The sequence below is a fragment of the Eucalyptus grandis genome, chromosome 3 (assembly GCF_016545825.1).
Source record: "Eucalyptus grandis isolate ANBG69807.140 chromosome 3, ASM1654582v1, whole genome shotgun sequence".
NCBI classification, from domain to species: Eukaryota; Viridiplantae; Streptophyta; class Magnoliopsida; order Myrtales; family Myrtaceae; genus Eucalyptus; species Eucalyptus grandis.
The window spans coordinates 36,930,577-36,945,364 of record NC_052614.1 but is presented as its reverse complement, the minus strand read 5'-3'; the positions used below and the strand labels follow the sequence as shown (position 1 = coordinate 36,945,364).

The window sequence follows — 14,788 nt, the reverse complement described above, 5'->3', positions numbered from 1 at the left end:
AGTAGGGGCGTTCTTGTACGTGATCACTTTGTCCTTAACAACCTTAATTAAGTGATACTTGAGAGCTGGAATTGCTAAGGATTCACCTTGAAAGATCATACAATTTCTTTTCTTCCAGATAAGGTAACAAAATGCTCCAAAAGAGAAACGAGCAATGCTGTGAAAGAAGTCCTTACCGGAAAGGAACTCCATTGCCCAGACAAGGTTGTCAGCCCAAGTGTTGTTTCTCTAAGGTAGGCTACATCTGGAAGCCCAGAAGTAAACCAGTGTGGCTGAGGTGTTACGGTCGAAGAAGAGATGGTCAATAAAGTCTGGCTGGGCATTACAAAAAATACAGACAATATGTTCAATCCTACCATACGAGAGGAGGAGCATTTGTGTTGGCAACCGATTCTTCGTAATAAGTCATAAGAGAAATTGGAACCGAGGAGCAATGGTGCCATCCCATACAAGAGGAGCCCAAGGAACACGTTCTTTTCTAGCTCTGATAAGATTCCAGGCTAAGGCAACCATGAACGATCCAGAAGACTCCCCACGCCATAAAAAGCGGTCCTTTACGGGGGATAAGGACGGAAAGGAGAGACCCCAGTCTTCCAGCTGAGACTTGATTGAGTTACCAGCATAGGAGAAAAGATCAGACACAATCGCATGAATGGGGCGGCCAGAGTTATCCATAAGGGAGGTGGGAACTAGAGAGTGTAATGGACCGCATGGAAGCCAGTTGTCAAACCAAACAGAAATAGAACGGCCGTTACCAACTTCCCAACCGAACGATTGTCTAAAGAAACTTCTAAGCTGGAGGATCATTTTCCAGGCCCAGGAGCAAACTGAAGGTTAAGAGGAAACCCAGAAGTCTTTTTAAAAAAAATTGGAGCGAATCCAACGGCACCAGAGGGATTCCTTATCTGTGAAGAGGATCTAGATATACTTGAGCATGGAGGCTCTATTACAATCCTTTAAACAACGGATACCCAAACCATCTTCCTCCTTAGGTAGGCAAACATCTACCCACGAGACCTTGGCACCCCCTACCAAGGGAAGTGCCTTTCCATAAGAACTGTTTAAGGATACGTTCGATACCCAAAATAACCGAGGATGACAAGGTGAAAACACTTGCCCAGAATGCTTGTATTAAGTGAAGCAATGACCTAATGAGCTGGAGTCTCCCTGGAAATGATAGAAATCTATGTGTCCAAGATTGGACTCTTGCAGTTATGCGATCAATCAATTGTAAGCAGTCGGCCTTCCCCAGCCTTGATGAGATCATAGGTACCCCAAGGTAGTGAACCGGGAGCTTACCTTCTTGAAACCCGAATGCCAACAAGATATTGTTCCGAAGAGAAGGTAGCCCACCCGAGAGAAAGATGTCACTCTTACTCTTATTAGGAATTAATCCACTCTAAGAAGAGAAAATGTCCAAGCTTCTTTTAAGAATCACAGCAGAATTCCAGTCAGCCTAGAAAAATAGGAAAACATCATCAGCAAAAAACAAATGAGAGAGCTTAGTCGCTTTACACCTCCAAAAATACTTGAAATCCTTGACCGAAGTCCTGAGGTTCAAGATTCTCGAGAATATTTCCATAACTAGAGTAAACATATAAGGTGACATCAGGTTGCCCTACCGAAGGCCTCTACCACCTAGGAAGAAGCCATGAAGCTCACCGTTGATAGAAATAGAGTACCTTGGTGTATGAAAACATACCATAATTAGATGGATGATCCACTCAGGAAGCCGGAAGGCTAAGAGAGTGAGTTCCAAAAAATCCCAATCAATCATGTCATAAGCCTTGCGAAAGTCCACTTTGACCGCACATTTTGGAAGGTATGGGTCAAGGTGGAAGCCGGCAAACAACTCCTGGGCAAGCAGGATGTTATCTCTGATTCTTCTTCCTTTGACAAAGGCGTTTTGAGACGGATTTACTAGATCATTTAAAACCGGAGCAATAAGGTTGGCCAGGATCTTCGTGATGATCTTGTAAATAGTATTATAACAGCAATAGGTCTAAAATCATTCACCGCACAAGCATTGGGCACTTTGGGAACTAAAGCCAAAATGGTAGCATTAACTTCCTTAAGGAGGCAGCCCGAAGAGAAGAAATCATTAACAACCTCTAGGACTAAAGAGCCGACTATATCCCAATTGTTCTTAAAGAACTCAGCCATAAAACCATCTGGGCCTAGAGTTTTGTCCTTAGCTAGCGAAAAAAGAGTATTTTTGATCTCGGAATCGGAGACCGGTAAGGCGAGAGAACATACCTGGTCATTCGAAAGGGGCTTTCGAATAAGTATAGACAGGTCTTGTAGCGAAAGCTTGGACAGGCCAGAATGCGGAGTAAGGAGATCCGAGAAAAATGACACAAAAACATTCGACACTTGGCTGGGATCCGTAATAACTGAACCCGATTGGTCTTTGACAGAGAGAATTCGATTGATAAGATGTCTGGACTTAACAAAATTATGGAAGAATTTTGTGTTGCGATCACCCTCTTTTAACCACCTTACTTTGGATTTCTGCCTATAGAATGATTTCTCTTGATCACGAAGATCAACAAATATGTGGCGTTGGCCTTTTTCCAACTCAGCAAGATAAATATTGTTGGGATCAAATTGAAGGCCAACCTGGGTAGACCGTAGGGCTTCTCTTGCTTCCAAAGTCCTCAAGGAGATCTCTGAAAAAGCTTCCTGATTAAGAGCTTTGAGGCGAGCTTTCAAGATCTTCAACTTGGAGACAAGCCTAACCATGGGAACCCCTCTCACTGGGCTATTCCATGCCTGTTGTACAATAGCACGAAAGTTTGGATGTTCAGCCCAAAAATCAAAAAATTTAAAAGGCTTCGTCCTCGAGATTGGATTAACAACCCTGACAACCATAGGAGTGTGATCTAAAATCCCCGGGTTGAGAAAAGAGGCTTCCGAATAGGAGAAATCCATATTCCATTTGGTGTTAACTAGCACATGATCAATTTTCCTCATCTTCTTGGCTGACCCTAAAGAGGTGGACCAGGTAAAACGGAGTCCCATATATCTAAGATCCACTAGTTCCGTTTTGCGCAAGGCAATGCCCGAACTCATCAAAGTGGGGAATCCAAGTATTGGAACCCCCAAAGCGATCCGAAGGATCCTTGATTGCGTTAAAATCACCCACAACAAGCCAAGCAGAATCTTGAAATAATTCATCATAGTGAAGGAGGTTTGTCCAAAGAGGCCTTCGGCACACAAAAGTGTGCTCCCTGTAAACCGAAGAAATACAACAAGTAATGTTAGAAGAATTTAGTTTCAGACAGCCATGAATAGCTTGATCATTGAGAGAGATAAAATCAAACGTAACAAAATTAGGGTTCTACCCAATCCAAATTCTACCACGCGGAGAAAATTCATAATTAGCTAGCCAATTCCAGCCTCTAAGAAGGGTAGAAGAGATAGACTCAAACAAAGGCTCCGGTACCTTTGTCTCAAAAAGGCCAATAAGGCATAACTTATTTGAAGCCACAAACTTCTTGATCTCAACCCTTCTGATAGGGTTCATCATGCCTCTTATATTCCAAAAGCCAAAAAACATCATCACTAAAAAGGGGGAAGGAGAGCTACCTCTGCTTGGGGGGCTTGCAACTAGCCGAAGTCGCTTTTGGAATAACCGGTAGAGACGGTCCAGGGGGTCTGGCCGAAGCTGCAGGAGTTGATCTTGGATGGAGCCAGCACCAACAGAAACATCAGGGGCTTTTTGAGTCAAGGGGACATATGAAGGCACGTCTTCATCACTAGACAAAGCAAATCTACTGGAGCTGATCTCATCATCCGAGCTTTCAAGAGGTTGGACAGGAGGCATATTTGCTTTCTTGACACCCTAGGATGGACAAACAATGCCACCCTTTTGAGTAGGCTTTGAGGGGCCTTTGGGGGGCTTAGAGGGCTACACAGGGAGGGACTCAGATGGCATAGCAGTCTTGAGTTTAAGAATTTGCCCTGCTTTGCTAGGCGAGGTCCAACCAAACGAGGCAGCATCGGCAGCTGCCAGCTGTTTCTTTTTCTTCCCCTTTACTTTCTTCCACCCCAAATCAGCAAGAATGGGATTGGCTTGAGAAGAGGGAGAGGTCAAACCTACCTGATGGCCTTCCTCTGTCTCAAAGATACAAGTCGGAGAGATACCAGTAGAGATGCCTTTATCAGCTAACACCGAGGGATCATTGGTCTTAGTCGCAACAAGCTACTGGACAACAGGTTTAGGGACCAGCGGGGCTCCTTCCAGAAGCAGAGGTCGATTATTCTTTGAACGAGACTTGTTCGGGACATCTTCGCAGGTAGGCAATTGAGGATCCAGAGTGACTCGCCGAGCAAGGCCATCACCTTCAACCTGGGCTTGAGGAACAACCTCTGCAACAGGAGGTATTGTAGCAACATGAGCTGCAAAAGGCCTTGTAGAAGGCCTTGCAGCAGGGGGATTACAAATGTGACCGAAGATGCCACATCCAGCACAAGCAACAGGTTTCCATTCAAACTCTACTCCAATCTCACATGTTTTGCCATTGTGCACCTTCTCAGTCACTTCATAGGCGGGCTGATTGGCTGTTATCTCAATATAGACGCGACCAAAGGACAAGATTTTCAATTGTTCTGTTCACTGATCTACATATAAAGGCTTCCCCAACGCACTAGCAACCTTGCCAATAGATTGGGCAGACCAGAAGGAAAAAGGTAAGTTTGACAACCTCACCCACACCGGAACCGAAAGGTGAGTCTCCTTTCTCAGTTCAAGGCCCGGCGTCCATTGTTGGAGAATGAGCGGAACTTTGGCAGCAGTTATTTGCCCGCCTTCAAGAAGCTTCTTGCGAAGTCTATCAGAAATGTGAAACAGAAATAAGCCTTTTCCATTAGACATAACTTCGAATAAGTTCGGGCTCCATGCTTTCTTCACCGCTTCTTCAGTGATCTTAAATGGCAATCGTCGACCAAGGAAGTACCCCAATAGACAATCATGAAGCTTAGGATAAGCAGCTTCCATATCTTGATCTGTCAATTCAATCACATATTTATTGTTGACAAGGGTCGGCGGTGTATACATAGGGTCATAGCCTTTGGTAATCGTTTTTGCAACAGCAACCCAAGTATGCCCAGTTGGGTTTTTTGAAACATCTCTGCCTTGAGGGCGCTTTGACCGCGACCTACCCCTTTTAACAGAACACGTACCAGCAGATGCACAGGGAAGGTGCGAATCCTTAGTTGGGTCAGCGGGGACAGAGCTACGGCCCTGTTCGTCTATGGGTGAGCCACTAAAAGGAGCTTTCCCACTCATAACAGGAGAGAGTCCACGAGAACTAGTCCCCTCATCCCCATCTTGGGCCCGTCGCAACTCAGGGTCCATCGCAGCAACCAACAACCGAAGTAGCAGACTAGACGGGCAAAAAACCCTAACCTACTTCAGCCATTCGAAGCTTAAAAGGAAGACGTACCAGGCTTCGCTTATGGGGGTTTTAGAGAGGGGAAGGAGGAGCCACTTCCCACCAAAAACCAGCTCCAACGAACGATCAACAAGCTCGGAAACAGCCGCACGAGAAACCACAGAAACAGTGAACCAGTAGCCAGTTAGAGAGCACCAATGAACAGTTCCCGATCGCTCCTAGTGCTTAGCTTTGGAAAAAGTTGACATTGAAATTATGGCCGTCAAATGTTATGTGTCATTAAACTAAGAAATTTGATGGTAAAATTTAACGGAAACTAATGGAGAATAAATTTATCATATGTGTACCAGTTTTGGGTTTTTTGTGGTAAAAGAATTAGCTTATGGTAAATTTGTTACAAGTGTAACAATTTAGGATTTTTGGTAATATTAACCCTTATAAGTGATATTGTAGGCCTCGAAAATCCTGCAAATAATTATCCAGGTGAACTTGTGTTGGTTATATCGTGAGAAATGTCATCAATTGTAATTTGTCACACTTGAATTCAATACAATAAGGAAATTTAGAGATTGTAGGGAAACTTCTCCCTTTAAGATAAAGATGGAAATACAAGCTGTTCTTCTTTCTTTTTGGCCACCTGAGGGCCAGATGGATAAACGGTCCCCTTGATGATTTCTTTTTACAGTCTCTTAACCCATTTACAAGACTATTTCAAATAAGACTTTTTTTATAGGGTTGGACATTCTTTTCGTGATACCCTTTTCTAAGAACAGATTCCGTAGATATAGGAAGCAATATTTAATCTTAGATGACATCATTTCAAGTTCTAAATTCTACATAGTTCAATGTTATTGCACACTAATTTCCCATTAGTAGAGAGAGAGAGAGAGAGAGAGAGAGAGAGCAATCTTTTATTCAAAATTAGTCATACATGAGAGAGAACAATCTTTTATTCGAAATCAATCATACATGTGGTACATAGTCTAGTTATGGATCTAGAGCAACCACTAGAAAGATAACAATCTTTTACTCCAAATCAATCATACGTGTGGTATGTAGTCATGTGTCTAAAGCAACCACTTATGGAAATAAGACTAATGTAGTAAGTCTCATAATTTAATTATTTTGTGTAACTTATGATAGATCATTTAGTTGTCATCATACCAAAACTGTGCCTGGAGATAGTCAACAACCTTCTTGTCCACTTGAAAGGCCTTGGTGAGAACATCAATAGAAATCGGTGGCTTCGCTCCAAAGACGGCATTAGCAATGGTAATGACTCCTGGGTTCTGACTGCTAAGACCGGAAAAGGACAACGCGTAGGTGTTTCCGATATTCAACTGGAAGTGAATGAGACCAATAGGGAACACACGCGTCCCCCTTGTACAGGACTTTGGTGAAGAGGGTGTTGTTTTTTTTTTTTTTTTTTGGGTAAAGGTAAAGAATTTTATAGCTTGGACAAAAGAACAAACAGACGGCGCCAAGACTTACACTCTAATTGCAACAGCAAGCAGAGTGGAGGGGAGCCGAAACAAAAGAGCAACAATAGAGAACAAAGACCGAAGAGGTCACACAAAAAAAACACCAAGGCACTAAACCCCTCAAAGAACTATAAGGAGAGGGCCGAGAATCGGTGAGCCAAAAGGCTTGAAACGGGACCGCACAGGAGCTTCCACTTCCGAAGCTAAGTAATGTCAGAGTGATCAGCAAAGATGGAGGGGTTGAAACCCCAACTTCTCTTAAGTCTTCTATTTCTTGGGATATCCGGGACATTTGAGAAAGTGATGGCTTTATCCTTGACAATCTTGACAATATGATTTTTCAGTGCAGCGGCGTATCGTTTCCCCACGAAAGACGATGGCATTCCTTTTCTTCCAAATAATGTAGCACATGGCAGCAAAAGAAAAGCGAGCTATACTGTGAAAGAAATCTTTGCCATTAAGAAAAGACATAGCCCATTGGAGATTCTGCACCCAAGTCCTAGGGCGCCAAGGGAGGTTGCAACGAGTTTCCCAAAAGAAGGCAATGGACGTCGATGAGTGGCAATCAAAAAACAAGTGATCAATGGAATCAGGAACTTCATTACAGAAAGCACAGGTAGCGAAATCAATCCTACCATAAGAAAGAAGAAGTTCCTGAGTAGGCAGACGATTTCTAGCTATCAACCATAAATTGAATTGGAACCTGGGTGCAATGTCGTTATTCCAGATAAGAGAAGCCCAAGGAACTCGACTTTTCTTAGCCCTGATGTGGTCCCAAGCAGAACCCACCAAAAAGGAACCGGATGGATGCCAATGCCAAGAGAAAAGGTCCGGGTCTAAGGATAGCGTCGGGATGGAGAGTCCCCAACTTCCCAAAAGAGATCGAAAGGAATAGCCCATTGGTGAAAGGAGATCAGCCACAACCACATGCTTAGGAAGGCCCTAGTTCTGGATGAGATGATTTGGAATAAGAAGATCAAAAGGGCCATTTAGGTGCCAATGATCAAACCATAAGGATACCGAAAGTCCGTTACCAATTTTCCAAAGGAAGGAAAGCCGAGAATCTCTTCTTAGTTGCAAGATTTTTTTCCAAGCCCATGAGCAAACTTTAGGAGATGAGGCGATCCAAAAATTATCCCTCTTTAAAAAATTGGAGTGAATCCAACAGCACCATAAGGATTCTTTATATGTGAAAAGAATCCAAATGTATTTCATCATCGCTGCTCTGTTGCAGTCTTTCAATTTCCGAATACCGAGGCCTCCCTCCATCTTTGGAAAGCAGATATCATCCCACGAAACCTTAGCCCCTCCCCTACCGAGGGTGGCTCCTTTCCATAAGAATTGCCTCAAAATTTTTTCAATACTATCAAGGACTGAAATCGGCAAGGTAAAGACACTTGATAGAAAGCTTGGATGGAATGTAAGACTGACCTAATCAGTTGCAATCTTCCAGCAAAAGAAAGAAAACAATGAGCCCAAGATTGGGCCCTAGCTGTGATCCAATCAATCAGGGCAATACAATCTGTTTTCCCAAGCCTGGAGGAGATGATAGGCACTCCTAAATATCGCACCGGTAGCTTTCCTTCTTGAAAACCAAAAGCCAATAAAATGTAGTTACGTAGAGAAGGACGGCCGCCTGAAATGAAAATTTCACTCTTGTTCTTATTTGGAACCAAACCGCTCCAAGAAGAGAATAAATCCAAGCCTTTTTTTAGCATGGTAATGGACACCCGATCAGCCTGACTAAAAAGAAAGACATCATCTGCGAAAAAGAGGTGAGAAAGCTTGACCGCTTTGCATCTCCAAAAGTACTTGAATTCCTTGAGTGAAGTGCGAGCACTCAAGATTCCTGAGAACACCTCCATCACTAGGGTGAACAAATAAGGAGACATAGGGTCGCCCTGACAAAGGCCCCGCCCACCGATGAAAAAACCATGCAGTTCTCCATTGATTGAAATAGAGTATTTCGGAGTCCGTACACAAACCATGATCAGCCGAATCAGAGAATCAGGAAAACCAAAAACCATAAGAGTAAGCTGAAGGAAATCCCAGTCAATAGTGTCATATGGTTTTTGGAAATCTACTTTGATAGCACATTTAGGGAGATACGGGTCTAGGTGAAAACCGGCAAAGAGCTCCTGCGCCATCAAAATATTATCCCTAATCCTTCTTCCCTTTATAAAAGCATTCTGGGAAGGATCAACCACATCACTCAAGACAACAGCAAGTCGATTAGCCAGAATCTTGGTAATAATCTTATAGATAGTATTACAGCAGGCAATGGGTCTAAAATCATAAACCGCACACGCATTCGGCACTTTAGGTACCAAGGTGAGGATAGTGTTATTTACCTCTCTCAAGAGACGACCAGAAGAGAAGAATTCCTTGACTGACTCTATCACGGACGAGCCAACAATATCCCAGTTGCTCTTAAAGAATTCCGCTGTAAAACCATCCGGGCCAGGAGCTTTGCCTCTTGGAAGAGAGAATAGAGTATCTCGAATTTCAGTGTCAAGAATCGGGCTAGAAAGGGAGCTAACCTGGTCCATAGACAACGGCCTTTGAATAAACTCCTTTAATTCTTGCAAGGAAGGCTTGGTGAGGGACACTTGAGGAGCAAGAAGATCCGCAAAGTAAGAGACAAAGACTTGCGGAACCAAGTCAATGTCCGTGATGAAATCCCCCGAGGAGTTTTTAACAGAGAGGATTATATTTCTAAGTTGTCTTTTTTTAACCGAAAGATGAAAGAATTTAGTATTTCGATCCCCTTCTTTAAGCCACCGGACTCTTGACTTTTGTCTGTAGAACGATTCTTCATTTATGCGCAAGTCCACGAAGAGTCTACGTCGCACCTTCTCTAGATCAGCCAACTCAGAATTGTTCGGATCAAGTTGAAGATCAAGCTGTGCAACCCAAAGGGCTTCTCTAGCTTCATCCGTCCTCAGTGAAATATTCGAATATACCTCTCTATTGAGATGCTTGAGTCTACCTTTCAGCATTTTTGGTTTGGACACAAGCCTGTACATGGAGAAACCATCAACCGGCGAATCCCAGACATGTTGAACGATGGAGGTGAAGTTCGGGAGCTTTGCCCAATAATCAAAGTACTTGAAAGGCCTCCTCGTGATCACCGGGTTGAGAACTCTGACTACCATGGGCGAATGATCAGAGATACCCAAGTTCAGAAATGAGGCCTCCGAGAAAGAGAAATCCATATTCCATTTAGTGTTGACCAACACCCGATCAATCTTCCTCATCTTTCTAGTCGCACCAGCAGACGTCGACCAAGTGAAATGAATGCCAACGTACTTGAGATCTTCTAACTTAGTTTGAGCTAAGCAATTAGCAAATTCATCGAAATATGGAATCCAGTTGTTAGAACCACCGAACCGGTCAGAGGGATCCTTTAAGGCGTTGAAGTCTCCGGCCACCAACCAAGCTGACTCCTGCAGAAGATTGTTCATGCGTAGTAGATCCTCCCAGAGAGGCCGACGACGAATAAAAGTATGCTCCCCATATACTATAGAGATGCAACAAATCATACCAGAAAAGTTAATCCTCAATCGACCATGTACGGCCTGGTCGTTGATCGCCAAAGTTTCAAAATTAACATACTCTGGGTTCCAACCTACCCAGATTCTGCCGTGAGGTGAGAATTCATAATTCGCAACCCAATTCAAGCCATTTAACAAGGAGGAGGAGATGGAATCAAAATTAGGTTCAGAGACTTTCGTCTCAATAAGACCAATAAAACAAAGATTGTGCATGGAGACAAACTTCCTAACTTCAGCCCGCCTGAGAAGACCATTGAGGCCTTTTATATTCCAAATGCATATGTACATATTTACAATGGAGAATGAGAGAGAGAGGGTTACCTCTTTTTAGTGGTCCTTTTCCGACTAGTAGCCGAAATAGGAGTCACCGAAGGTGGGTGATCTGGGCATAATAACAGTAGTTTATCTTGTAACGTCTCAACAGGAGCATTCAAGGGGAGGCCTTTTGGTGAGGGACAGCCAACCAAGAGCAAGTCTTCATTATCCGCACCATCATAAGGACTGGGATTGTCAATCTCATCAGAACACTCAGCCAAGTTCAAAGGAGGATGAATAGCCTTGGCTTTTGATAGAGAGGAAGAGCCATCAACTGCTTTAGGTAAGGAACCTTTAACGCCTCGAGGCACAGAACCAGTACCAGATTTTCCCGAGGCAGCACCTTTCAACTTAAGAGATTGTCCACCTTCATTGGGTGGAACTAGACTGAAGGAGGCAGCTTCTTTGTTAACCCGGTTTTTCTTCTTCGAGACTTGCTTCCAACCTGGTTCAACAAGAACCGGAGGTATACTTGCAGAGCAAACTAGATCCTGGCTTCCCTCGCATATAGAAGTCGAAACAGTAGGTGTACTAGTAGCAGGTGGAAGATTCTCAGCAAGATTAGTGTCTTTGTGAGGACTCTAAGGGTCCTCTCTTACTTGAAGACCCGCATCAGAATTAACATAGAGGGGGTTATCTCGTGTCTTGTCACCGGCCTGCACTTGCTGAGAAGGAACATGGGTAGAAGGCGAGGATACTGCAGCAGGAGCAGGGGTTCTCTCATTCAAAGGCTGTCGGGACTGATCAGCAGAAGATTGAGCATTAACAAAATTGCATTTATGGCCGAAGATACCACAACCTGCACAAGCCGTAGGCTTCCATTCATATTCTATTTCAACCAGGCAAGATTCGCCTTGATGTACCACCTCGACGAACTGACAATGAGGCTGCTTAGCTGTGATTTCTACACAAACTCTAGCATAAGTGAGCATTTTCATCTGTTTTGTTTTCAGGTCTACATATAGCGGTTTACCTACAGCACTAGCAACTTTGCTTATAGTTTGTGAAGACCAACAAGCAGCAGGGAGATTTATGAGTCTAACCCATATAGGAACCATGAGGTGAGCATCTTTCCTCATCTCCAAATCCGGTCTCCATTGCTGAAGAACTAGCGGCACCTTGGAGACGGTGATGGGCCCTCCTTCCAGCACCTTCCTTCGAAATTCCCTGTCCGGAATATGAAAGAAGAAAAACCCCTTTCCATTTGCCATAACTTCAACCAAGTTAGATCCCCAAGCTTTTTAAAAGCTGCTTGAAACTACAAAGGTATCCTCCTACCTATGTAGTATCCCACGAGACATTCTTGCAGTTTTGGGTTAGCAGCTTGGAGGTCTTCCTCTGTCATTTCAACTACTGGCCTGTTATTAACATAAGTTGGAGGGAAGAACTCAAGGTCGTATCCCTTAGAGGCCACTTTGGCTACCACGACACACTTTGAGGGCGTTTAGAGCCTGATCTGCCTTTGCTTCTACCTCTCGGCCCAACCGTAGTGCGAGAGGAGCGAGCACGAGCAGCAGTTTCCTTTTGGGAATCACCACCCGTGTTCTCATTAACAACAACACCGGACAAGGATCTGTCTCTACTCTCCTCTCGCAAACCAGCAGGACCATGAGCAGTACCTAGGCAGTCTGTTTCTGTCGGGACAGGGTAAATCGGGGACATATGCCCCTTATCTTTCCTAGACGAATCATCATAGGAAGAATGGCCATGTTTTTGGGGTACCGGAGCAGACGCACTCGGCCCTTCATCAAGACAATGGGCCTGAGCCGAAGCCGAGGCCATCACAACAACAGAACGAAGAAACAGCAGCAGAATCGGGACAAAACCCTAATCGATCTCCTCCATAATCGGCCCAAAAGAACGACGTACCAGGGAGAAACTTCGGGGGGTTTTGAAGAGTGACCCAAGGCGTCTCTCGCTGCCAAATGGCAGCCTCAACAGTCGGTCAAACCACCTGGAATCAACCGAAGAAGAAATCGCGTGAACAGGGGCACAGTCGCCAGCTTGAGAGCTTGTCTTATGTGTCGTCTTTTTGGTGTGAAAAGGGTGTTGTTTAATTCGTCAGATGTGACAAAGCCCAACAAGTAGTCTACCCTCCACCACGACTAGAATCTCGGTGCCACGAGGGTGAGTGTGGGGAGGATTTAGGCCACCGGGAGCGAAGTCAATGCAAACCATGGATATCCCAAGAGTGTTGAGTCCTGGAAATTGGTCGACAAAAGCCGGTGTGACTTTTGATCCGAGCGGATTTGATGTGTTTCCAGGAATCCTGAACCCCGTAAAGAGGAAATCATCAACTGTGGCTTGGTTCGGGTTCTTGCAGAACTTTCCATTCACGAATACTGCATAAGAAAAGAATCAGTGTTTTGGTTTCAGCATCATAAGCTAAATATGAAATACATGACTAATGCAAGAATTGAGGACCAACCTCCAGATTCCAGGTCATTGGTGGCCACGCATATATCCTGAAGAGGACTCGGGTCGTAAGCTAAAGCAGCGGTATTTGCCAAAGCCAAGATGAGAAAGCTAATCGGAAGAAACTTCATCGTGGCAGTGGACAGGAGGTAGGGCTTTGATCGCAAGTTCTAATCCTTGCACAGACTAGTTTTGCTTGAGGGAGGAGTGAGGACTTGCATGGCAACATTCTCTCTCTTTATTAATGATAATGTTTGACCCAATGTCTAGTTTTTTTTTTTTGGTCAGTCAGTCCTACGCTATTCTTACTCTACACTCACTCTCAAACTTTTGCCCTGCCTCTTACAGGGCGTGGGAGTCGAAACCCACTCCTGAAACTTACGCTTCCCCACCCCATCCCCCCTGAGAAGGTGGGGATTTGAACCCCTCACCTCCCCCTTCTATGTTGGAAGGGTGGCCATTAGGGCGAATCCCAGTGGTTTACCCAATGTCTAGTTTGTTCAGCTGGTTTTCATGTAGATTACCAGATCTTCAGAGGTTTTATCCATTTTCCCCTTCTCAAGTCCACGGATGAATCATCCTATAACAACTACAACGACTTGGCGATTAGTTGCATATTACCTGATATTGAAATGGTCTTTGATGAATTATGAATCCTCATACCGTTCTTCTTCATTTCTTTTACGACCCCTTTACCAACTCAAAGAAGATAACCTAGTGAAGAGCATATCTCGTGCAAGGTTTTATTATCTGACGAAGACTGAAGATATCTAGATTGCTATAGAACACTATCCATAGGTATCTTCATCTTGAAGATATTCATGTTGCAGATGTCTTCCTCTGGAAATAGTAGTAAAAGTCAATCGCGTTTGGTACTGAGTACCAAAATTTTTGACATTTGCCAGATATGCACTCTCTTGTCGCACAAAAGTTGATGAGCTCAGTATTTCAAATATGATAAGCTCATCGCTGATGTTTCGATCATTTAATACCATTTTTTTTTTCATTTGTCAATTAATACTTTTTACAGGTTTTTCTTTTTCCGGAGAATGATCTTTGGGGAGGTAGGATATAAGATCCTGCTCTTCTCCCAAGCCGCCACTTCTCTGCAGCATGATGAAAAGAAGGTTTTAGTTCCACTTTCTTTACAAGACATGAATTACTTAATGATTAGGGGTGCAATCATTTAAAGATTCAGTTTATTGAGGAAGTCATCCTGCAGATTAGGCGTGGCATCTGATATGGAAGTGATCTTCGATAACTTTTACATACTTGTACTGTTTCTTTTTCACTTTTCTTGTGAAAAAAAGGGTAAAGTCACTAGTATCATCAAAGCAGCATGATCAAGTAAAGATCTTTTCTTCTACAACAATCGGATATTTCGAAAAGTTTGGACTAGTTTTCTAGATTGCAGAAGGAGAACAATATCAATATTCATCTTCATCCTGAAAACATTCTTGTTATCAATGTTCCAAAGTTCTCACGTCTACTACGTTGCATTGAACTCTTTCGTTGTGCAATATTGATAAAATAAGCATTCCTGCATAAACGATAAGCTCATCACTGCTGTTTGACCATTTAATGTCATTGGTGCCTTTTTTCTGTTTTCCTGAGCATGTTTCGTGGA

The 14,788-nt window shown here is 43.7% G+C and overlaps 1 pseudogene; it reads right to left on the bottom strand.

The window, feature by feature from the left end:
- Positions 1 to 6,516: 6,516 nt before the first annotated feature.
- On the bottom strand, positions 6,517 to 13,292 carry LOC104439592 (annotated as a pseudogene).
- Positions 13,293 to 14,788: the final 1,496 nt, after the last annotated feature.